This window comes from Ornithorhynchus anatinus, chromosome 9, assembly GCF_004115215.2.
Source record: "Ornithorhynchus anatinus isolate Pmale09 chromosome 9, mOrnAna1.pri.v4, whole genome shotgun sequence".
NCBI classification, from domain to species: domain Eukaryota; kingdom Metazoa; phylum Chordata; class Mammalia; order Monotremata; family Ornithorhynchidae; genus Ornithorhynchus; species Ornithorhynchus anatinus.
The window spans coordinates 3713760-3740266 of NC_041736.1; the positions used below are offsets into that span (position 1 = coordinate 3713760).

The 26507-nt window shown below is 44.1% G+C and overlaps 1 long non-coding RNA gene across 1 annotated transcript; it reads right to left on the bottom strand.

Moving 5' to 3' along the window:
• Positions 1 to 3018: 3018 nt before the first annotated feature.
• LOC114814324 lies at positions 3019 to 16078 on the bottom strand. Its single transcript, XR_003762111.2, has 3 exons — positions 15958 to 16078; positions 15326 to 15401; positions 3019 to 3483 (listed from the first exon to the last, which is right to left on the bottom strand). It is a non-coding gene; the product is annotated as an uncharacterized LOC114814324 (long non-coding RNA).
• Positions 16079 to 26507: the final 10429 nt, after the last annotated feature.

Sequence of the window (26507 nt, forward strand, 5' to 3'; positions counted from 1 at the left end):
TCAAAAGATTGAAATTTGGCTTGAAAGTTACGGCATAAAATATTTAGGTGTGTTCTGACTCTGACTCTTCAAATAGAAGCTTTTCAAAGAAGTATAATCGTATTCTTTCTTTCTCCTTTCTTCTCTCTCCCTTCCCTTTTCTTTTTATCTTTCATTTTGTCTATGCAAAACAACTCAGATGAAGATTTGGGATTCCACCTAGAAAGGGCACAAACAGGTTTTTTTTTTTGGTTTGTTTTTTTAATAGGATCTAATTGTGTCAAGTATTCTGATAAGACTCCAGGACTTTATCTTTGAGTGATGAGTAATCTCCACAATCAAAATCTGTTTATTTTACAGGCAGTGAATCGACAGTGAATCAACAAGGTGTTTACATTGTCCGATCTTGTATGTTAATTTCAAAGAGCCCTCCCTATTCAATTTCTGCTTCTCCAATTCAGTGCAATTCACTCCCGGTGAGTCAAAGCAAAGCTGCTGATAAAATGGATTATTGGAGGTGTTTTTATTTGGGCTGCTGCTTCAGATGTGCTGATTCAGGTGTGTTCATTCTTCCAGAAGTTTCTATCAGTCTTTCCGAGGACAGTCTGGGGTAAGTGAATCGATGGTGAGTCTTTCTGTCAAAGTACAGTACAAAGCCAACAAACTTTCCAATCTATTAGTATCACTGCATCTTTGCAACTGGGAGAAGCTGCTTAAATGAGCAGCACAAATGGCTGAGATTTGATCCCGGCCTCCAACCGCCCCCTCACCCCCTCTTCCAATTGATAATGGACTGGATCCGGCATCTTTAGGCAAGAAGAAAGCTAACATGGTTTGCACATTGCTCTCGTTTGATTGTTCTTTGGATGAATACTTTGCGGAGAGCGAGATAATGAAAAACACACCATCGCCGTACACAAAGTCTGCCGTCGCTTTGGTCGTTCGCTCACAGCCGACACCCATCCCGAGAAGCAGAGATGTAAAACTGCCTCATTGCCCGATTCCCAGATTCCCAGAGCTTCTTCAGCCAAGGATAGCAGTCAGGTGGAATTCTGCCCTCTGTGGGCTTCAATAGGGCCTCAGTACAGGAGCGGATTACCAGACATTCGACGGGGTCCAAGAAATATGGGGGAAAGGGAAATTCAATCAGAATTGAACAGTCAATCAGGATAACTTATGGATGGTTTACCATCGTCAGATGAATGGACTGAACTTTGGGAGAATCCAATAGAATTAGTAGATATAATCCCATCCTCAAGGTGCTTAAAATCTAACTGGGGAAAAACACAAAGAATGATTTGTAGATAAGAAACCACAGAGAAGAGAAATTTAGAAGAGGCTTAATAAGCGCTTAAGTATTAGAGAATGGAATTCGGTCAGTTCCTAAGAGATGTGGTTGGCTGTGAGGGGATAAATTGGTAGTTGGGATGATAGGATATGAGGAGAAGATGATAGGATTCCCAAGTAATCAGGCGATGGCTCTTGGAGGAGGTATGATTTCGAAAGGGCATGTGAAGATGAGGAGATTTAGAGTCTGGAGGATATAATGGGGAGGAAATTCCAAGCGAGGATGAGGGCGTGAGCACAGGACCAGAGGTGGGAGAGATGAGATCGGAGGTCAGCAAGAAGGCTGGATTTGGAAGGCACTTACTTAGGCTGCTGGAAAATAGTAGGTGAAGAGTCTGGTGTTGTCAGGCAGAGCTGATGGACAGTTTATAATGAGGTGTACATCCCCTTGATTCTATTCATCGTGTTAATGTTGTCTTCGTTTTTGTTCTGTTTTGCTCTGCCGTCTCCCCCAGTTAGACTTTGAGCCCATCATTGGGCAGGGACGGTCTCTATCTGTTGCCGAATTGTTCATTCCAAGCGCTTAGTACAGTGTTCTGCACATAGAAAGCGCTCAATAAATACTATTGAATGAGTGAACGAGTGACCGTTTGGAGCTTTAGCTCGATACTCAGGGAAATGGGCAGCCCATCGGAACAGAACGCGTTCACGGCCCGGTACCACTTTGAAAGGTCTTTCTTTTCTGAACGTCTGTGTCAGTCCCCTACAGGGGGTCTCTGGTTGGGAAAGAGGAACTATAAGAACAAAGTAAGGAGCCTTTGAGAATTCCAAGATGGTTCAAATATTGAACAACTTCTTCCTAGTAGCCTAGTGCTCTGATTTAATGTCTAAAGAACGTGAATGTCTCTTGGGTGGTGCCGGGGGTGGTGATAACCATAACTGTAACATAACTATATGGTGGCAATTCTGGTTGGTGATAGCGGTGGTGATAATAATGATAATAATACTGATAGTATTTGTTAATCGCTTAATCTGTGCCAGGCACTTATACTAAGCACTGGGGTGGATACAAGCAAATCGAGTTGGACACAGTCCCAGTCTCACGTGGGGCTCCCAGTCTCAATCCCTATTTGATAAATGAGGGAACGGAGGCACAGAGAAGTGAAGTGACTTGCCCGAGGTCACACGGCAGACAAGTGGCAAAGTTGGGATTAGAACTCATGACCTTCTGACTCCCAGGCCCGTGCTCTATCCGCTAAGCCATGCTGCTTCTAATGGTGGTGTTGATAGTGGTGGTGATGGAGGAGAAGAACAAGACATCCTTTTAATCTTCCCGCACGAAATGAAATTACATCATATACGAATGCAGTAGTAAGACCATTTATTTTGCTTCCATTGGGTGCAATCCAGTGAATTTAGAGTTGAGGGAAGTAGAGCAGAAAGAAGCGACAACCTCCCCTGTCGACAAGAAGGTTACTCTATATTGACTTCTAAATCATATACCCCTGGAATATGCGCTGTGTCGTCCACACACTAAGACTACACATGTGCGATGTGGATTCAATAATAATCACAAACTCATGTTTCTGTGAGTGAAAAGCTCACCAAATGAATCCCTCAATATCTGAACCAAAAGTATCTGGAGAAGCATTTTGGCCCACCGGCTAGAGCATGGGCCTGGGACTCGGAAGGAATTCCGGCTCTGCCACTTATCCGCGGTGGGACCTTGGGCAGATCATTTTTCTTCTCTGTGCCTCAGTTATGCCATCTGTAAAAATGGGGATTAAGACTGATTAATTAGCTGAGAAATGTCCCTTTCTGACCAGACCTTTTGAAAACTCACTCAGCCCATTATACCTAATTGTTGATGTTTTCCGGAAGTAGCGTAAGTGAGAAATAGAGTGTAAACTGATGATCGGAATATAGCCGTGAAACATCTTTTCAGTGTGGGAGAACATTCTTCAGCCTAATCACTTTCAGTATTTATACAGTGCGTTTCCTCTTCCCGAGAGCCTTATAAACATTGACCAATTAGAGCCTGTGCTCCCGGGGCCATGGGTCGATGTTGTTAACTGCAGGTTGCAGCTGGAGAAACTGAGGCAGAGTCCCATTTCCAAAAGGGGCTTGCTAATCCTGGTGGATGATTCAGTTTTATGAGCACAGTGTTGTGTGAAAATACCTGGAGTTCAGTTGAATTGCCGCAGCCAGGATTTGCCCCTAAGGAGAAGAAAAAGGAAGGATTCATTAGATGAAATTCACAAAGGACTTTGAGCCACTAACTAAATATTAGAGAAAAAAAACCTGTGAATATAGAACTAAGAATTAAATGGCCTCCTGTGGTTCTTTCAAGTCTGAATTACCTAGGTCCAGACCTGAGTGTCACAGATCTTTTCTCTAGCAATTCAGCTGTAAATCTTTTCTTCTACCCTCGACATCATCACAAGATTCCTTCTAGTCTCTAAGTTCCTTGTGGACAGGGATCACGTCTACCAATACGGTCGTACTGCACTCCTCTAAGCTCTTCGAACAGTGCTCTGCACACAGTAAGTGCTCGATAAAAACGATTGATCCACTGAAGATTTGTAAATGAATAGTTGCGTCCTTGGCAAATGAATTTCTGAAAATCAGCCCTCGATGCCCCACAGACCATTAGCCTGTTGGCTGGAAGGTCTGAACGAAGAAGTACATCCGATCCATTTTGGCGGAAATTTAATACTGCCGAAAGCAATGTCTTCTTTGGAAAGAGCACCGTATCGAAAACCCATGTTCTGGAAATCAAAGGACGTGGGTTCGACATCTAGATTTGCCACTGTCTGGCTAGGTGATCTTGGGCAAATCACTTAACTGCTCTCTGCCTTCGTTTCTTCATAATAATATTATAATTATAATTGCTGAATGTGCTAAGCACTTACTATGTGCCAGACATACTAAGTGTTTGGATGGATACAAGCAAATGGGGTCGGACAGAGTCCTTGTCGCACATGGGGCTCACGGTCTTAATCTCCATTTTACAAGATGAGGGAACTGAGGCACAGAGAAGTGAAGTGACTTGCCCAAGGTCACACAGCGGACGTGTTTTGGAGCGGGGATTAATAGTAAGAATAATAATGTTGGTATTTGTTAAGAGCTTACTATGTGCAGAGTACTGTTCTAAGCGCTGGGGGAGATACAGGATCGTCAGGTTGTCCCACGTGAGCGTCACAGTCTTAATCCCCATTTTACAGATGAGGTAAGTGAGGCACAGAGAAGTTAAGTGACTTGCCCACGGTCACACAGCTGACGAGTGTCAGAGCAGGGATTCGAACCCATGATGGCTGACTCCCAAGCCCGGGATCTTTCCGCTGAGCCACGCTTAGAAACCAGGTTATTTTGACTCCCGCCCCGTGCTCTATCTACCAGTTCACGCTGCTTCAGTAATGATCAGGGTATGCTTGCATTTCTATATGCCACTAAGGCTTTCTCCTAAACCCACATCCAGAGGTGTGGAGAAAGCGCCCAGTAAATACAATCACTCGACTGAGACCCCTTTCACGAAGAGGAAGCCTGGTGGGGAGGATAATAATAATGATGACTGTAGTATTTTTTACAAGTTAAGAGGCTTGGTCCGAATCATGCAGTTAGTTAAGCTGCCAGTTAGCAGCGGTAGTAAGGAGATGGGATTCAGGAAGATCCATCAGGCAATCAGTAAATCAACGGCATCAGTTGAGCACTTCCTACGTGCAGAGTACCGGTGAGGTACAGAACAAGAGAGCCGAGACACCTTCCCTGCCCACAAGGAGCCCAGAGCATTTTCCTATAACACGAGACCAGTCACTGTCATGAAAAGCAAAAGAACCCAAAAGCCCAGTCGTTGGAGGAAAAGGCGAAGCGTCTTCATAGGACAACCTCTTTTCATCGGAGAACTTTGGATTTAGGGCAAAATTCAAACTCAACGTGAAAAAGTGATAGATTGTTTGCAGCGTGGAACTGTGTCCATCTTGATTCTCCTTTAGCCCAGCACTTAGTAGAGTGCTCGACACATAGCATGTAATAAATATAATAATGATGATAATAATTTTTGCTAAGCCCTTTAATGTGCCAAGCACCGTTCTGGGATGTAAAAAAGAATCAGTCTGGACCGAACACCTACCCCAGATAGGCCTCACAGGCTTAAGGGGACAAAAAACACATAGTTAATCCCCATTTTACAAATGAGGAAACTGAGCCACAGAAAAATTAACTGACCGTGGGTCATAAAAAGGACAAGTGGCAAAGTCAGGATCAAAACCTAGGTTTTCTAGCTCCCTGGTCTATACTCTTTCCATTTGGCCACACAACTTGTGCACTGCTTTGTAAATCCAACTTGTAGTACAATTAGTAATAAAAGTAGGAGAAAGAGGAGTACTAATAATATTCATTCAATAGTATTTACTGAGCGCTTACTATGTGCAGAGCACTGTACTAATATATGTACTGATATGAATTTAATAATATTCATTAAGCATTGAATATGTGACTTCGTATGTGCAAAATATCGTGCAAAGCACCGGGAGACGGGTAAAGACTTGGGGACCCAGAGGACCTTCCCCTGAATTTCACTGACGGAATTTGGTGGGATTGAGTTTACGTGAGGTGGATTTTGTTTGCTCGTTTGTTTTTATGGTATTCGTTAAGTGCTTCCTATTTGCCAGGCACTCTACTTAGGGCTGGGGTGCATACAGATGTATCAGGTTGGACACAGTCCATGTCCCACCTGGAGTTTATAGCCTTAATCCCCATTTTACGGAGGAGGTAACTGAGGCACAGACGGATTAAGCGACTTGCCCATGGTGACACGGGAGACAAGTGACAGAGGCAGGTATTTCAATCCAGGAAAATAACACGGCAGAGCATTCTGTTCCTAACCTGTCAATCTGGGGCCCACTAGCCAGTTGGGGTATACGCAACGCGCCGAATCCCCAAGCGAACGATCGGCTGAAATTTTCCTCGGTCATCTGATTAGCGGCCGAGGGTAGGCGGCGGAGGTGGTGGGGCGGGGAGGAAAATATTAAAAGAATCCAGAGGCGAAACTATGGATCCAGCCAAGCCTTGCAAGGGTCATTGGAACATTTTTATTAAAAGGGAAAAACAATATGGGGCATCCATTATTCTTTCATTTTGCAAAATGTCAAACTCCATGTGATCCTTTCATTTCCAATGGGTGTTCCTAAAGAGACACATTTAGAAGGGGAGTTAATGCCCCATGAGTGAAGTATAGAATGTGTTTAAAAAGACAATCGGGGCATAATGCACGCACACACACACACACACAAACACACACTCAGTATCCAAAATCCATTTAACCCAGCAGTTATAAATAAAGTGTCAGCTTTCCACTGAACTCTTCTCCCTAGTTTGGCTTCTCCTCCGTCTTGGGAAAAGCATTTCCTAGTGACTAAAAAATGTCTCCGTCGTGATGAATCTGTGCCCTGCTTTCACCTCCGAGACCCGCGAAAGTGTCTCTGACAGGTTAACCCTCTTTCTCCTGCAGCTGCCAAATTGGCGTTATTTCTTGAAGTCAGAAGCGGGTGTCCGGTGGTGACCAAACTCCGTTGGACGATCGGGTTTGATATTTGCGAAGGGAGTGTGGTGGGGCGGGAGGTCATCCCTAAAGTCCTTTAATATTTGGAGCTGGGGCGAGGGGGAAGAGATCAGATACCTCGAAATACGAATAAACACACAAACTGCGGTCTCGGCCCCGTGGTCACAACCTCGTGTGGGTGAATTTATCTTCACCTATCGCGGGGACTTTCTGTTCATCTTCCCGAAAGCCTACCTATAACAGTCCAAAGGTGAAATGCCTGCATATTAAGACATAATCCATCACTGTACACGTACTAATTACTTTTTGTCCTCCTCTCTCCTTGTCATCCAAGACTAAAGCCCCGGGGGGAAGGTGGAGGGGTGTGAGGTTGTGTGTGTGTGTGCGTATTGTTTTGAGGCTGGACACATTCATCTGAGCTGTTTGCCGCTTCGCTGTGTTAGTCTGATTTGTCTAGGCCTCGCCCCCCCAGAGAAAATCCGTGCATGCATACTGTATGTGAACTTTAGATAAATAAATAAACACGGGAAACAGCTTCCAGATAATTGAAAGCGAACGAAGGAGGGAGCAAAAGGAAAACAATTTCTCCGGGGATAAGCGGGGAGAGGTGGCAGGTGTGATTAAAATCCATATGATTTATGGGTAGGTGAATTACTAACATGACAGGCCTTTAGTGTGGGTTTGTTTGGGGACATTTGACAATAAACTTCTTTTTTTTTGGCGGGGGAGGGAGGTGGGTGGGTAGCTGGTTGTTTGTTTTTGCTGCAGGTTTTCCTCAGGAGTTTGCCACTCAGGAATTCCTAGTGCCTGACTGAGCGGTAATTTAGCCAGCTCTCTTGTGCTCTTTTCTTGTCAGCATTAACATGTCAATTCAGTTTAATAGTCTGGGCATGCTCAGTGGACCTGCATTTTCTCAGTGGGTATCCCATGAGCAGCCCGGTGGGGCAGAAATGTGTTATAGCTTGTCTCAGGCCGCAGAGACTCTATTTTCATTATGGCCCAGTGTATTTGTTAAGACAAAGCGGGGGGAACGCATAACATCGAGACCTCGCCGAACGAAACGGGTCGTACGTGTTCGATCGGTAATTTACGACCTATTTTCGCCCAACGCCTTACGGAATCCCCTCGCCCCCAAGCCTCCTCCCTTTGGCCCAGATTATTACCTGGTGTGATTTCAAAACACACACACACACACACACACAAAATGTGGGCTGTCACTCCCCCTGGATTTTGGAAATTAAATGATATCATGCCACATTGGGAATTATCTGTAATCATGATTAATAGTTGAAGTGGCTTTTGTATTAAACCAGAATTTGCGCTCCCTCTTTCTCATTAAAGGGCTTTCGGATAGATTTTCATCGAAAGCTCTGCGTGTCAAAAAAAAACCAAAAAACAACAACCCAAAAAACATACAACCACCACCCATAAACCAGGAAAATATGTGGCCTATAAATCTGGTCTTTGACTGCCAGATTGTGTTTTAATTCAAGTCAAGAGTTCATTAGACTCAGCAAACACCTTCTGAGTGTTGGATAGAAGGTCTGCTTTGGAGAAAAGAGTAACAGGGAGCCAGAGAGAGAGCGAGAGAGAGAGAGAGAGCAAAAAGAGTGTGACACATTTCCAGTGACTGCCTAAATGAAATCAAGGTATTTGGACTGTGTAGTACCTTTAATGTAATGAAATATTTAAGCACATCTCACAGGGTTATCAATATTCAACATCAGCTCAGAACTCCTAAAACCTAGGGCAGCAATTTCTTGATGACCCAGAAAAAAGGAACAAAACAAATGAAAAGCCCTTAACATGTCCACGAAGCTTGACTGACTCTCAGGAACTTTTACAATTCCGTCGGACCAGTTCAGAGAAGAAACTCTGCCAGCATCCGGGAAATGGAGCTTCCACATCGTGTGGGGAGGTGGGATTTAACCTTACGCAGGGCGGCAGGGCTTGAATTATGCTTGGAATTTCAAGAGCAGTTAGGGAATTCCCTGTCAGCCGGCCTTATGCGTTTCGAAGCAAAGTCAACTAGACATTCTCTAAACTATAATCAAGACATTTGGGATGCTCTCGTGGGCAGGGAACAAGCCTACTAACTCTGTTATAGTATAATCCCCCAAGCACCTGGTACGGTGCTCTGCACACAAGAAGCGCTCCATAAATAAGAATGATTGATCGATCGATTATTCTTTTTCTGTCATTTCCCACAGTCCTGGCTCGATATGGGCAGGGAACGTGTCCGCTAATTCTGTTGTGCTGTACTCTCCCTGGCGCTTAGTACAGCGCTCTGCACACAGAAAGTGCTCAATAAATTCCCTTGATCGATTGGGCATGGCAGGCGCTCTTAAGTATTGCGGGTGTTGTTGATGTCGATGCTAAAGAAGGAATTCTACGTGAGATCTCCAAAGCCAGACTTGATGGCATAACATCAGCTAATCGGTGATAATCGTACTAAACACTTGCTGGAATAAAGTAGCAGTAAGACACAGGTTCCTTGCCCTCGAAGAGATAGCAATCTGTTGGGGTTGATAGATAGATGTAAATTATATCCAACAGGTAATAGTATGAATGGGTTAGGAGGACGTAGCTGAGTCAGTGACTGAAAGTAGAAATGAATGTATAAAAAAAAGTGAATAGGCAGATAAATGCTGTGGATAAATTATATATTGGTAATTTATTCATTTATATTAATGTCTTTCTCCACCTCTAGACTGTAAGTTCATTGTGGGCAGGGAATGTGTCTGCTTATTGTTATAACGAACTCTCCCAAGTGCTTAGTGTACTTGTCTACACATAGTAAGCTCTCAATAAACATGATTGACTGACTGACTGACAGGCTAGGAATGACATACATAAGGCCTAAGGGTGGGTGGACGTTATTGGATATAGGGAATTCATCAGGGAAGGCTTCTCGGAGGAGGTGGGATCTTTAGGAGGAGGACATTGAGGCTGCGGGAACTGTGGTTCCGGTGGGGAGGAGAGTGCCCTATCCACGGAAACGAGGGTCAGCCGGGGCCTTCGAGGTTGGGCGAGTCGCGGATGAGCTCCAGTTAGCAAGGGAGCGGGGCTGGGGAGGAGCAAAGCTTACTTCGTGGGGAGAGACCAGTGTAGAGATGGAGCGAACCTAGGGAGGGCCTACCGAAGCTCAGAACAAACCAAGGCCCAGCTCAGCTCTTCTGCCAAGGCAATAAATGGTGCCTTGAAGGAGTTAATTGCCCTCACTCCACACTGCTGCCAAAGGGAATGTTTCTGGAGGGTCCTGCCTACTGGCTATAAAGCGTTTGGCGATCCCGGGGGAAGGGTGCTATATTTTTATGATCTGCGTTCCTTGAACATTCAACCGCACGATGGAGAAAGCACTCAACCTCCCACATATTTCACACGACTCCTTTCCCCTCCGGGTTCAGGAGATGTGTCGGTGAGGCTAGCTGAATTCCACTGTGGTAACGGAAGGCAGATTTGGGACATTCGTTCAAATAAGCCGCACCCCCACCCAGAGCACTCTTTCCTGGTATAGTCGACTGTGGAGGAAACCCCATAGAAAATGCCACAGCAGGCATTTATCAATGACGCCCCAGCCTTGATTAAAAGAAAAATATTGGCCTCAGGGTTCATTTAATTTTCATTATCATTAATAACAATAATAATAATGATGATGGTGTTTGTTAAGCGCTTACTACGTGCCAAGCTTTTTGTGTACATTCTGTCTTTAGGGTAGTCCGGACTTTTAATCTTCATGAGTACAATAATAATGACAATAACTAGTATTATTATCATTATTAAGGTACTTGTTAAGCATTTATTATAGGCCAAGCACTGGGATAGATACAAGTTAATCAGATTGGAGACAGTCACTGTTCCACGTGGGGCTCACAGTCTAAGAAGGAGGGAGTAGGATTTAATCCCCATTTGACAGATGAGGTAACCGAGGCACAAAGAAATCAAGCTACTTTCCCAAGGTCACACAGCAGGCCTGTGGCAAAGTAGGGAATAGAACCCAGGTCTTCTGACTCCCGGCCCGGGCTCTATCCACCAGGCGACACTGCTTCTTTGTGTTCCTGCATTCTCAGCCCAAGGAGGTGAAGGTTAAAGAACGTCTTAAGGAGTAGGATATCGTTCAAATAAGCCGGGATGAAATTTAAAAGTTCAGGATGGAAATAAGATGAGGCTGCCTTGTAAATTATGAATGGAGTCTCTGACCGCCTGTGATTTTTTGTTGTATTGTGTGACTCCAGCCAATAGACATTTTAGGAAATGAACAATTTCAATCAATTTTCAGAACGATCATTTAGAACAGGACAATAGCTTCAGAGAGTCTTAGACCGTAAATGCTCAACGGTCAAAATATACTGCCCAATAGTTTGCTTTTTATGGGGGAGGAAAGAGTCAAATTATCATTTCCCTAAATTTCTTTGTCAATTATTTTTTTCATTCTTTGGATTTATGACTTGGAATCTCTCTATCAAAAATTACTCGTTCCTGGGAAACTTTGCCCGGCATCTGGCTTGATTCGTTTTTATATTACTTAGACCAAATTCGTAAATCATACACTAATGACAATAGCATCTTTGTAGATCTTTTTAAATATAGATGAAATATGGGTTTTCTTCCAAGGTACCCAACGTCATTAAGGGCTCAGGTGGTTAAAATCAACATGAAAAATACATGCTGCATTTTCCCTCCTTAAATGCAATAATGTAATCAGATTTCAAGTCATCTTACCTACCTCACTTACAGCTTTATGGAGATTAATTAGTTTTTAGACCTCAGTCACGTGATCTTTCTTGACTGCCATTTAGCTACATTTGCTCGCTGCCTAGAACCTGAAAGCTTCCCTTCTGCCCCAGAGGACAGATTTACATTTTAGTCTTGGTCGCCTCCTTTCTTTGATTTAAAGTTGGGTTGTTTCAGTCAGAGTTCAATTAGGCTTTGTTGTTAATTAGCCGCGTGTTATCTCCTCTTCCTTTGGAAAAGGTGCCTTTTTGAGGAATATGGGGAAAAAATACAGTTCGAAAGAGGTGTTAATGATTGATCTGCCCTCTGCTATTCCACTACAATAGCTTTTTATTGTCCAGTGGACAGCTAAGGAAAGGGGTGGGATTTACATTCCTGCCACAAATGACGTTGGTTGGAAGGGAATCATTCTGCCAAGGCTCTGTCAGGTAGAATAGGCAGACGGGGGGAACCTCAGCCCACAGAGATAAGAGACCTAGTACAGGAGTTCATAATCTGAGTCTCTCCAGGTTAAATCCAGGAATTATTTGGAGAATTTTTTTCAGGAAGCAGTGAGGCCTAATGGATGGACCATGGGCCTAGGAAGTCAGAGGACCTGGATTCTAAACTCGGCTCTGCCCCTTGCCTGCTGTGTGTCCTTGCCAAAGTCATTCAACTTCTCTGGGCCTCAGTTCCCTCATCTGTAAAATGGAGATTCAATACCTGTTTGTTTTTAATGACATTGAATAATGATCATAATCATTATTATGGTATCTGTCAAGCACTTATTATGTGCCAAGCACTGTTCTAAGTGCCGGGGTAGATATAAGGTGATCACGTTGGACACAGTCCATGTCCCACATGGGGCTCACGGTCTTAATTCTCATTTTACGGATAAGGTAACCGAGGTGTTTATTACTATATTATATGCTCCCAAGCTCTTAATACAGTGCTCTGCACACAGTAAGTGCTCAACGGATATGATTGAATGAAGGCACAGAGAAGTTAAGTGACTTGCCCAAGGTCACACGGCAGACCTGTTCTCGCTCCAATTTAGGTTGTGAACTCCACGTAGAACAGGAACTGAATCCAACCTGATTATCTGGAGTCCTCAGCAGTGCTTAGAACAGTGCTTGGCACCCAGCAAGTGCTTTATAATATCCGTAATAATGATAGTAATGATAACAGTGGTAATATCATTGTGTGGGTGCAGGTCTCTGAACTAAGCGTTTGGGGAATGTACAGAAGGACAAAACCTGATATGTGCCCTCAAGGAGCTTATACTCTAGTGCTTGGTATCCTAAACCGTGCGCATTACCGCCTTGAACAGACACTTCAGCTAATAGCTCAGGTAAACAAATACCTTCCCACCCTCCCCTGGGTTGCGATAAAGCAATTAATTGGGGAGGAGACTAGGTCTGAATTTGTGTTTGTGTTCAAATTTCGCTCAATCGATAGTATTCGTTGAGCACTTAACTCTGCGAGGCCTAAACTAAACACTTTTTGAGGCCTTGCAAAAGACCCCCTGCACAGATAACCGAAGAAACAGCTGAGCCGGGGAAGCGATTTAATATAGAAATGGATGGTGCCGATATTGATGAGCCTTTCGTTGTCCGACCAGGCCCCTGTGGCACTCTCGTAGTTCAACGGATCACTGCAAGACGCTGAAGCGGATGAAGAAGGGGCCGTTTCTCCACCGCCAGCTGATCTCTCAAGATGAAAATATCTTGCCTCGATTTTGGAGGAAGCAGATGAACTTGTGAATGGGATTAAAGAAGACCCTATTTGGAAACAGGAGTTCAAAGTGCGTAAAGGTGTTTATAAGTTAGTTTGCCGGGCCGTGGCTATATGTGAATGACTCTCACCATACTAAGGTACTTGATGAAGATATTGAAGACAGCTGCAGTTCAACCAAAATTGGACAGCGTCTTGATTACAGTTGAAAAACCGCAACTAGAGTGAGCAGAGCAAACTTCTACTTCTAAAGCCTCCTTCGAAGCCTCAGAATCGCATTGCAACTCTTGATTGCTTTATTGTTCTGCTGTTTCTCTCGAATTACTTTAATCAAGATTAAACAAGAGTGTAGTGTTATTTATCGTAACTAGGTACGCCGTGGAAAGGGATTTCGTGGTACTTTCAGAAGGGTCTGGAATAAATCCCATTCATTGTAATAGTAGTAATAATAATATTAGTAGTTATCAGAATAGTTGTAACAATAGTAGAAATAGCAATACTAGTAGGAATAGTATTATTAGTAATAATAGTAATGATCGTTATTATTACAGCATCTGCTAAGCGCTTACTATGTGCCAATCAAAATAGTAAGCACTGGGGCGGATACAGGTAAACGGGGTGGGACACAGTCCCCGGCAACCGGCCCGTTTTACGGATGAGGGAACTGAGAAGTGAAGTGACTTGCCCAAGGTCACACAGCAGACACGGGGTGGGGCCGCAATTAGAACCCATTACCATCCGACTCCCAGGCCCGGCTTCTAGCCACTGCGTCATGCTGCTACCAGAAGAAGTAGAAATAGAAATAGTTTTAGTTTACTGAGCATTTAGTACAGTCCTCTGCATACACTAAGAACTCAGTAAATGTCACTGATTGGAGTAATAGTAGCCATAGTAATCAATCGATCCGTGGTATTTATGGAGCGCTTACTATGTGCGGAGCACTCTACCGAGTGCTTGGGAGAGTACAATACGACAGAATTATGCTGACATGCTCCCTACCCATAAGGAGCTTGTCGTCTACAGGGAGATACAGACACTAAGATGGATACATAATTTACAATATAAAATTTAAAGATATATACATAAGTGCTGTGGGTAGAATATCAAATGATATCAAATGCCACTACTAACAGTGACATTAGTACTGTTCTTCGTCACGAGGAGATTATTCTCTAAGAGGAGAAGACAGATGAAGATATTCGCAAAGAGTTTAATCAATCTAAACAATTGATGATAATAATAATGATAATCATTGTGTTATTTGTTAAGTACTTACTACGTGCCAGGCACCATACTAAGTGCTGGGGTGAACAGACGCTAATCAGGTTAGACGCAGTCCCTGTCCCATGGGGGGCATTCCCATTTTTCAGATGAGGAATCTGAGGCACAGAGAAATAAAGTGACATGCTCGTGGTCACACAGACGACAAGTGGTGGAGTCAGAATTAGAACCCAGGTCCTTCTGACTTCCAGGCCCGTGCTCTATCTTCTAGGCCTCGCTTTACTCTCCCCCGTTTCAAAGCCTTATCGAAGGCCCATCTCCTCCAAGAGGCCTTCCCTTCCTAAACCCCCCTTTCCTCTTCTTCCACTCCCTTCTGCATCACCCTGCCTTGCTCCCTTTTTTCATCCCTCTCCCAGCCCCACAGCACTCATGTCCATATCTGCAATTTATTTATAGTAGCGTCCATCTCCCCCCGTGTAGACTGTAAGCTCGTTGTGGGCAGGGAATGTGTTAGTTTACTGCTGTATTGTACTCTCCCAAGCGCTTAGTAGAGTGCTCTGCACACAGTAAGCCCTGAATAAATTCGACTGCAGGAATGAATGCTTCTCAATTGACTGTACGGTTGAATATAGTCAGATTCTGAGGAGAGGTATAGATGTCCCCGTGGAGAAACCTGCTCATGGCAGTATCATTCCCTGACGCAATCACCTTTTCAAGGAATAAAGCCCAGTGTTTCCAAGTACCGAGATGGAGTGTCAGGAATAAAATCAACTGGGAGATTTGGCAGAGGTGTTTGGGAGACAGGGGAGGAGAGAACGGCATCTTTCTTACGTGTGGCCGCTCCATCTTCCGAAGCTGATGGGCAGCAGCCCTGGGGGAGGTCCGGGAGAAATTCACTCTTTCTGGTCTGTGGGGAGATCAACAAAGGAGGGAAACATTGAGAAACTACTTTAATCTGTGTTACAATAGGTGATTAAAGGAAGGAGAGGAACCTAGTGGAATACAGTTGTTAAAACATTGATATTTCTAGCTGAGGTCCTAATTAAGGTGTAATGAGAGATTTGAAGTGCAGTGAATGTATTTCGTTCCCGTCACCGAATCGGTGAACCTCAACTACACATACAGCTTCGGGGAGAAATAGGAGCAAGTGAATTAGTTAATCTTCTTACTCTGGAGAAGTTGGTTCGGCACTGACTGCCTCAGGTCACTGATACGGAAGGTCTATGTGATGTCTAAGCTGCTATTTGCCCTGAAGATTTTCTTTTCTGTTTAGCCTTAAATAGTCACCTCATTTTAAGAGCATGTGTTCCCCGGGCAGGGTGAAGTAAGGGACTTCACCCCCGAACTTGCCCCTGCTCAGGTGTAGTAGAATCCAAATCCTCTCTCTCCTTTGCCCGGGATTCTTGGAATCCTGCCTTTGGCTGGAGCCCCAGGCTCCTGCAGAAAATGAAGACATCCCCTACCTTGCCCGTATAGGATAACAGGCCATCACGGATACCGTCAGGACGTTTCAGCGGCGCCTACGCTGAGAAGACTGTGGCATCCGCTCGTTGCGGGAGGCGGAGACGATTCGAAAGCCTCTCTGCAAAAGCCCATTCCTCTGCAAAAGAAGACTGGAAATTGTAGCATTGTCTGTGAGAGTCCCCAAGGCTGTTATTTCCTGGCTCTTGATCATCATTCTTTCGGTACGTTTCCTCAGAGAGCTCACTAGCTCCGTCGTGCCCCTACTCCAAACTCTTCTCGTCGCCTCCCGCGGCTCACCGACTTTCTCTCGGTAGTCACGTCCTTTCTTTAACCACCTGGAGTGGGGAGGGTTTTAGAGTGGACTCTCCCAAGTCCTTATTATATTCGTTCATTCATTCAATCGTATCTACTGAGCAGTTACCGTGTGCAGAGCACCGTACTAAGCTCTTGCAATGTACAATTCGGCAACAGATAGAGACGATCCCTGCCCAACGATGGGCTCACAGTCTAAAAGTGTGGGGAGGGAGCTCTGTGCCCAGCAGGTACACAAGGAGCAGTGGCTACAGCGTGGCCCCGGCTTGGCCACATGTCTGCCGTGTGACCTTGGACAAGTCATTTCACTTCTCTGGGCCTCAGTTGCCTCATATGTAAAATGGGAATTAAGAGTGTGAGCCCCTTGTGGGACAGGGACTGTGTCCATCCTGATTAACTTGTATCCACCCCAGCGCTTAAAACAGTTCTTGGAACTTGTAAGTGCCTAACAAGTGCCACAGTTATCATTATTATTATTACAATAAATACCCCGGCTTGACTGATTTACAAGCATGACGTGAACCAAGTTCTGAGGAGACTCTACTGATTCATCCCACTGTGAAGATATCACCATTTGATCAAAATTGGGGCAAAGGGACAACAGAACCGGCTTGTGTCCTCTGAAGGACCAAAAGTCAAGTTGACATTTCAATCTGGGGACTTTTTTCTTTGAAGACCGTTTTCCTGGAGGTCTTTTTCTTGGATCTGTGACCTTTGGACATAAGCGATTCACCCCGCCTCCGAGTCCACAATACTTATTTACCTATCTTTAAATCGTATTTTATGAAATATTTATTTATAGTAATGTCTGTCCCCCCTTCTAGACTCGGAGAGGTAGGGAACGTGTCCACTAATTCTGTTGTACTCTCCCAGGCTCTTCCTACAGCGTTCTGCCCGTAGTGTGAGCGCTCAATCAATACCACTGATTGACTGATTGATTGAAGGGTGGGAATACTTTTCATTAAGAGGGCCCTCCCAGTTTCTCGTCCTATATTCGGAAAGTTCCCCGTAGCCAATAATATCAAGCGTGTGAATGCAGTACTAAGTCAAAATTCACCAAAACAATGGGAATCTATTACAAAAGCAGTGGCACAAAACCACAATCTTGCCCTAAAGTAGGTGCTTAATAGATACCATAAGCACAATGTAAATATGTACCCTTTAGGAAAGATTTGTGTGTGTGCATATCTGAAAGCAGTTGTTCATTTTTAGTTTCATCTTTCAATTCCTACTTAGATAAAAAAGCACTTCGTGCTAACAGATCTCTTATTCGCTATGCTAATTAGGTCTCACTGAAATGGACATTAAACCCTTCGCAGCACTACCTGGAATTGAGAGATCCTGTAAATGAGGCCAGCTTCAGACTACAATATTTTTGTCATAAAGGAGCTCTGAGAGATGAGATTTATAGAGGGGGATGGTTGTATTCTTAAAAGGTTCCTTTGGTGTGACATGAGTGACATGCTTATTTAGCCTCTTCAATCTTCACGGAGCTCGCGTGGTGGCTACTGTAAAAGAAGAGGATCCCGTGTAAAACAACAGTGGTAATCGTGGTATTTGTTCAGCACTTACTATGTGCTGGGAACCGAACTAAGAGCTGGGGATGCGGGGGAGAATACAAGCAAATCGGGTTGGACACAGTCCCTGTCCCACGTCGGGGTCACGGCCTTAATCCCCATTTTACAGATGAGGTAACCGAGGCAGAGGGAAGTGAAGGGACTTGTCACGGAGCAGACAAGTGCAGAGCTGGGATTAGAACCCATGACCTCCTGACTCCCGGGCCCGGGCGTCATCCACTAGGCCACGCTGCACCTCGGGGCCTGGGGGAACCCCCGTCGGATCTCTTTCCAAAACACCCCTCGTCCAGCCCCTTTGACCCTCGGAGACGGTCAACCGACCTAAGCGAGGAGCCGCCAGACTACCCACCTGGACCCAGGGTGCGTAAACAGATGCGGAGATGTGTCCATTCTAGCGGCCGGGGGCAGGATTCCAAGACAGGAGGGTCTGAGTCGAGCTTCTGTTCCAACGATAAAGGGTCTCTCCCATCTCCGTTCCAGCCCAGAGCGGGGTAACGTGCCCGGTTACGGCAAGTTTCCATGTTGAGTGAATAAGGGTCTTTGTTTCCTTCATAATTAAACTCCCCCTCCTTTGGCTCTCAATGAAAGACAACCACAATGCTGGCTCTAAGAAAGAGAGTTGTGGATTGGCCAAGTGTCTGCTGAATGCAGCGTGGTGACAGGCATGAATTCCCCACGCCATCATTACATGGTGTGTGAGTGACTTTGTCCACCATGTCATATCGGCCATGGTAACCAGAAGCAATCAGATGTAACAACCCGTGGCTCACTCTCACAATGCCATCGCGTTATCGCTGGATAATAAAGAAGGCAACACATTTCGCCCTCAGCCCCCTCCGCCCGGCCTCCCCGACCGGGTGTCGAAGAAATTGAATCCCCTGAGGATCTAGGCACCGAAAAGCAACTCGGTGGGTGATTTGGAGAAGCGGCGGGGCCTAGGAGAAAGACCACAGAGCCGGGAGTCGGGAGATCCGGGTTCTAATCCCGGCTCGGCCACCTGCCTTCCGCGTGACCTTGGGCGAATCACATCGGTCGGTCGGTCGTATTTACTGAGTGCTTTCTATGTGCAGAGCACCGTCCTGAGCGTTTGGGCGGGAGGGGTAGACTAGAACGATGTAACAGACGTTCATCATTTCTCTGGGCCTCAGTTTTCTTATCTGCAAAGTGGGAATTTTTAATAAACTGACCTCATTCATTCATTCAACCGTATTTAGGGAGCGCTTAATGTGTGCAGACCACCACACCAAGCGCTCGGGAGAATCCAACAGAACAACAGAGCAGACGCATCCCCTGCCCACAGCGAGCTTACGGACTAGAGACTAGCTTCCTCCCACTCGGGCTGTGAACCCCACGTGGGAAAAGGATCGCGTCTGACCCGATGGAATCCTGCCTACTCCGGCTCGGGGAGCACTGTGAGTGTTTAACAAACGCCACAATAATTGTTATCATCACACACTCTAGCTAGAGGCCCCAAAAGGGGATTATTGCCGGGGAGGAGTCTGACGGTTCATACCTGTTATCTGCTTACGTAACCAGACAAAGAATCGGGACATTAATACCGGATCCAGTTCACTAATATTTATCGCACTAAATCCAATCTATATTACCCTGTCAACCCTGAACCAGAGCAGAAGACAGTAGTATTTATGATTATTAGTACAATATTGAATCATCCTGAACCAATTACTGATCCAATTACTGTGTCATTATTACCTTCTGAATAGGGCTTGATTTGTCTGTGATAAATATGATGCAATCAAACTACCTTTTTACATAATAAAACACTGCAGGTGTTTATTCTTTAGAGTTCACGGATACCAACAACCCAATAGATTTAATTAAAAAAAATCCTTGAAATAAATGTGAATTTCATTAAATTGGCCTAATTTTAATGTACATTCAAAGTATAGCTGATTGAAGGATACGATCGTTTAATGTCTTGCAATAGTGTCATTCGAAAACTCAACAAACTGACAGATAAAACAAAATTATCCAGGTTGCTTAATATTCCAGATAGTAATCTCATTTGAGGCCTGTGTGCGTTAACTAAAACATGAAGAAAATACACGTCGGGGAAAATGAGAAGTTATAATTTCGTGCTTTCCAAATTACAGGGACTGGAATTAGAATTACGAGAGCAGATGAGTTTAAGTGGTATTTTTCATGTTATTCGTGAAAATTCAGGTTTTTCGGCCATGCGGGCGCCAAGAAAAAGTCAAGGAGCAACATAAATCTCCTGGGAGCAACGCTCCGTGTGTGGGGCGTGTGTGTGTGTGTTGGTGTCTGTGTGTGGTTTTGCTTTAGGTTTAGCTGATGTCAAATGTGAAACCCGAAGAAATGTTGAAGCAGATTTCACACTGGTCGGCTTCAAAGGGTCTCCATCCTCCTGCCTCATTCTTCTTAGCCCACACCAGAGAGGTGGCACAAACAATTTGAGAAGGGGAGGGGGTACTGAAGTCAGTTTCTGACCAGATGCCTTCCCACTTCTAAGGTTCCTTCACTGGATCTTCTTGATTCTTTGCCTTCCCCCCAAACTTCCATTTGAGGCGAACGGAGGCAGAACATTCTGACGGCACTTAGCAGAATCCAGCAGCTCTAAGAAAGACTGAAACAAGGCAAAAAGAAACTCACTAATTATGAAAAAAGAGGCACATTTTAAAAACCTCTAAAGGAGGGGTCGAGGGTGCTTTTTCATGTGGTCCATTCACTGTCAAATTGCCCCCCGTGATGCCATGTCAGGAGTTGCTTTTGGAAGAATCAGTTTAGTCTAGATCTTAAAGCCACGAATCAGGTGGGATTTTCCCAGGAATCCGTACAGGAATCGTATCAATTATCCGGAATCGGCACCCCCTAAGAACCCTCTTTGACCACTGGAATTGGTGAAGGGTACCCAGGCATTCTGTAAGGAAAACTGCCCATTTTGTAAAAATTAACGAGGATATTAAGAGGTTGTTTTTTTTTTTAATCACGTCTCACTAATACGCCCTGGCGAGGGCTTTGTGGCAAGTTGCGTAGCTGCTGTCAGGCAGTGATTGTAAAAATTGCAGCCTCCTCTTGTTGAATGGTTGTAAGGAGGAGGGAGGGCCCAGGTTTATTGCCAAGATTTCAATAATTGTGGCCGTGCTTTTACAGAAATCAATTGATAGTTCTGAACACCACCATCAATATCCAATTTTCTCTATATTCTTTAAAGACAGGAACAGACTCAAATCCATACAAGTCAGAGGAACAAAAATACATTTTTGCGTATTCATCTCCAGGGTTTATAGGAGGGTGGAAAGACTTAGCCCTAGTTCGTGTAAAGGGATCTTAAAGATTAAAATGAGCATTTTCAGTGAAGCCAACTGAAATGCAGTGTCGCACCTACTAGAATTCAGTAGACATTAACAGTCGGTAAAAAATTGAAAATGGGAACCTGATTCCGGACGATATTTCATTTAAACTGAGTGTTCAAATGAAAGCAATAACGCCGTGGAATAAACGAATGCACTACAATTAATTATATTTACAATAAACTGGTTTGGGTTTGCAACACCTACTAGCCTTTACACTGATAAAATAAAACCCGCATCCCAGAAAAGCTAAAGTAAGTTAAATGAAGATGCTTTTAACAAGGTTATTACTTAAGCGGTGACAGGTTTTCGGATTTTAGCACCGCTGGGTTTTCACAGGAGCTACAGTAAGTGCTAAAATAACACACACCTTCAGGTTCATTAAATTCACCAGTGTGATGAAATAGCTGATATTTTGCTATATTACTATCCTGCCTCAAAGAACTCACTATAAATAAGGTACACTAATAACAACTGTTTTCAGTGCTAAAGCAATGAAATAATTCTTCCCGGCTCCTCTGAAAGGGGGGAAAGAGCTGTATTCAAACGAGATCGCTTGCCTATTTGTATCTTGGCTAATCTTGATTCCTCTGGGGTCAGGAATATATTTAACCATTGACCCAAAATAGGTCGGCTCTGAAGATCTTTGCCGGGGGGTTCCAGACAGAGGGAAACGTGTTAAAGCATCCTAAAAGTGTTGCTCCTAAAGAGGAAATAAGCCAAACTGAATGATAAAATATGTACTCATAGTCTGTTGTGTAGTACAGGGAGCATTTAGAAAGCAAGTCATTGCCGGAACTGATTTTTTTTTTTTTTTTTTTAAAGCCAGCATTTCTGATTTTCTGATCAGGACTCATCCTCGAGGGTCGTCTGTTTGAGGAAGAACCAAGGCGGGCGAAAAAGCAGATTTCTAATAAATCAATGGAGGATGGTCTTCAGAGACTCCCAAGACATATGGGCGGTAATAGAGGTTCTCAGGTTGTCTTTTGAGTGATTCCATCTGGATAAGGGCTTGGTGTTTTTCACAGCCTTCTTCTCCCCTAAAACACCTTCAATCTTATCCACAGCCTCCATCTCAAATGTCAGACCACCTGGGATCTGAGCTGTCAGGCTGAAAAGGGAACCGGCTGAGAGCGACCACAATCCCGGCGTCAGAAAGATACAGTCACTGACAAGCCTGCAGGGTTAGGGGCAGGGGTGACAGGAGGGAAAAGTACAAGATTTAGGATTTGCCAAAGCACGGGCGAAAAAGGAAGGTTTTTAGCCCGAGCTGGGGCCCCCTGGCAAGTCCTGGCTTCTTTACCTCTTAAGCTGGTGGGTTCTCCTCTCTGATGAGAAATAAGTTGATTCTCCATCCCTTAATCGAAAGCTCATTAAAGGCAGTTTCTTCTTCCCGGTCGGCTGAATGGCTATCTGAATTGTTCTGAGCGCTGGAAGTTGTGGGAATGAAAAATAGTTCTCCTCGGAAACTTGCAGATTTGACCACTTTGGACAATTTTTAGATTGCCGTGGGACCTGTGAAATCAGTATTTCATACTCTCTGCCTTTTTTCTGTGTGCTTTGTAAAGCTTGAAAAGTTTTGTTGCCTGGACTTAGGCAAAGGTTATTTTCTTTATAATAATAATAATAATGAGTGAGGTATTCGTTAAGCACTTATTATGTGCCAGGTACTATATTAAGCACTGGGGTAGATACAAGGTAAGGGGATTGGACAGAGTCCCTGCCCCGCATAGAGCTCACGGTCTTTATCCCCATTTTACAGCTGAGGGAACTGAGGCTCAGAGAAATGAAGTAACTTGCCCAGGGTCACACAGCGGACAGGTGGAGGAGACAGGATTAGAACCCAAGTCCTTCTGACTCCCAGAGTCAGGCTCTATCCATTAGGCCACACTGGCTGTGAGCTGCCGAAATTTTGTTGAAAATTTTGGGAAAATCGTTGCATCCTCCTCCCTATTCAACACACCTCAATCAATAAACAGTCTTTATTGAGCACATATTGGGTGCCAAGTACTTTAATCAGCACTTGTGGGGCGAGGGGAGTACGATAGAGTGAGAAAACACAAACCCTGCCATCAAGGAGTTTACAATCTAGCAGTGGAGACAGATATATAATCATTTACAGATAAGAAAGAAGGAATGGAAAGATGGACATGCAACGGAGTAAAATCTGGATCCCTTTTTTACCCGGAGGAAGAGGAGTCAGACTGGTCCTCAAATCTCCCAACACCCATCCTTTTCTAATCTGATCTCCACAGTATCAGTCCTTTTAACCTTAATCCATCAAAAATCAATGGTGTCTACTGAGTCTTACTGTGTGCGGAGCACTCTGTTAAAGCACTTAGTGGAAAGAGCACGGGCGTGGGTGTCACAGGTCATGGGTTCTAATCCCAGCTCCGCCACTTATCTTCGGGCAAGTGACTTCGAGTAAGTGACTTTGGGTCCGTCGCTTAACTTCTCTCCGCCTCAGTTACCTCATCTGTAAAATGAAGATTAAGGCTGTGAGCCCCACGAGGGACAACCTGATCACCTTGTAACTATCCCAGCGCTTAGAACAGTGCTTGGCAAATAGTACGTGCTTAACAAATGCCATCATCATCATCATCACTTGGGAGAGCACAGTATAAGAGAGTTGGTAGACAGGATTCCTGCCCACAGAGAGCTTACGGTCCAGGGGAACTGCAGAGCGTAAGGATATATATGTAAGTGTGGTGGGGCTATGGGTGAGGTGAATATCAAGTGCTTAACAGGTCTGGACCCAAGTGCGGAGGTGAGGCAGGAGGAAGGGCAGTAGGGGATGGGAGAGCTTATTCAGGTAAGATCTCTTTCTTATGGTATTTGTTAAGTGTTTTCTATGTGCCAGGCACTATAGTAAACCCTGGGGTAGATGCAAGCTAATCAGGTTGGGCCCAGACCCAGTCGCGTGGCAGGGGCGGGATTAGGACTCAGGTCCTTCTGACTCTAAGGCCTGTAAGCTCTCCACTAGGCCAACGCTGCTTCTCTTGGGGGAAATGTTATTTTAGCAGGGCTTTGAAGAGGGGGAGAGTGATGGTCTGTCATATATGAAGGGGGAGGGAATTTCAGGCAAGAGAGACCTAGGGACCAATGGTGAGAAAGATGAGTTTGAAGACGGCAACCTGTGAAATGTGCGGTTTGGATCCTAGCGGGAGATCTGCAAGCCGAGGTAGGAAGAGAAGAGTTGACTGAGTGCCTTAAAGTTGACGGGAAGGAGTTTCTCTTTGGTATGGCCTTCCATAATCCGCAAAAGAATGAATTAAATCACCTCTTCGGCTTCCCTTCTGCCAGCCTACCCGAGTGGAACAAAAATACACCTGCTTGATAGGTTTCATCACAGGGAAGGACTCTAGTCTTCTTGTTGGGTATTTCACCATTTCAAATGCTAGTGAACTTCACCCACAGCCGGTATTTTGATTTCATTATTCTCTTCTAAGTACACTGTGCACATACGGGGAAAAAACATCAAGCTTTAAAGCAGTGAAATCAATCTGAACCAAATATCAGAGAATCTTTAATGCCGTGTTAAACAGCGTGAGTAGAATGATTTCATCATCATTTCCCAACGTTGCTTCGCCTGTTCCGTAATGTCAGTTGGAAGAAAATGAAATTGAGAGTATATATGGCAATTTTTTTAGGAGAATTCCAAGTACTTTCATGGTCAACATACATGAATTAACCAGTGATCCCATTAACTTGAATCTATTTTTGTGCTTAGAACGGTGCTTGGAACATAATAAGTACATAACAAATACTGTAAAAAAGGAAAAAAAGCAAAGTCTACAACGCGTATATTCAGGGCTAATGATTTTTCAACAATCGTTAGACATTTAGACAATTGTCTAACAATTCTAAAGAGAAAAAAAAACAAATTCAAAGCAGAATTAGTAAACTCTATTAATATGTCATTGCTTTTAAGGAAAATCCCGTCACCCATTATTATTTTATTATTTTTCCTAGTTTGAGCAACAGAAGGGTTCTCTAGAATATGCAATTTCCTCTTACTCATCTTGGCACTGAATAACTGCAGATTTGCCTTTATTAGCTGTCTGAGCGATTAAGGAAATAAGAGATTTAGAAAATAAATTTCTATTTGTTTCCTTTCCTTTATTTGGATTCTTTAACTCGACGCCGTCACATGCCTTCCCGGTTACAAATGGAAAATTGTATATTTTAGCCAAACGTATCATCTTTTGGAGAGGAGAATCTATGGAAAGGGACAGGATCCCAAAGAAATAAAAGTGTAATTTTGACAGTACTTAGAAATTTGATTATGCAATTGACATGGTGGGATGTGAAAAATATGTTCTTGAGACAGTAAGGTAACCGCTGCCAGACTTTGGTCTGTTTTGAAGTAGGAGAGGCACAAATCCTGGAATTTTATAAGACTTTTCAGGGATGAATTCAGAATACACCAAATTAGATGGAACGATATGGTCTATCAACACATTTACTCAGTAAGATATAATGGGAAAAGTCATGGTCCTGGAGAAGACAAAATAGCCATAAACGTGTGAAAATATTTACATTCCAACGATTCCGTCGTATGAATATCCCAATCTCTAGGGGGAATTTCGTAAGGGGAGAGTATTCCCATTAGAGGAGACGAAGGCCAACGATCCATACCCGATGCCATAACAGAGCAGTGGTCCCAACCAACCCAGAATTTTTTTTTTATGGCGTTTGTTAAGCGCTTGCTATGTGTCAGACACTGTACTGAGCCCTGTGGTAGATTAAAGCTAACCGGGTTGGACAGAGTCCATGTCCCACATGGAGCTCACAGTCTTAATCCCCAGTTACAGTTGAGGTAACCGAGGCACATTAAGCTAAGTGACTTGTCTAAGGTCACGCAGCAGACAAGTGGCAGAGTCAGAATTGGAACCCAGGTCTTTCTGACTCCCAGGCCCATATTCTTTCCACTAGGTCACCCGGCTTCTTTAATTCCGTCTCCTCACAGCAGCAAAGTGTTTCGGGAAGACGAACCATTTGAGGTCCTCTCAGGATATTTATTTTCATTGTTAGCGATGAACGATCCAACACCCCTAACTTTTCAACTCAATGGACCTCTAGACTGCAACTCGTTGTGGGCAGGGAATACGTCTGTTACACTGTTATAATGTCCTCTCTCAAATACTTAGAACAGTGCTCTAAATACAGAAAGCACTCAATAAGTATGATTGACTACCTGATTGACTACTGTCCCCAAAACTAGGCCATTTCAAGATTTCCAATATTTTTAACATCTTTCATTTTTTTTTTTTAGTGTATTTGTTAAAATACTTACTGTATGCCAGGCACTCTACTACTACTAATAAT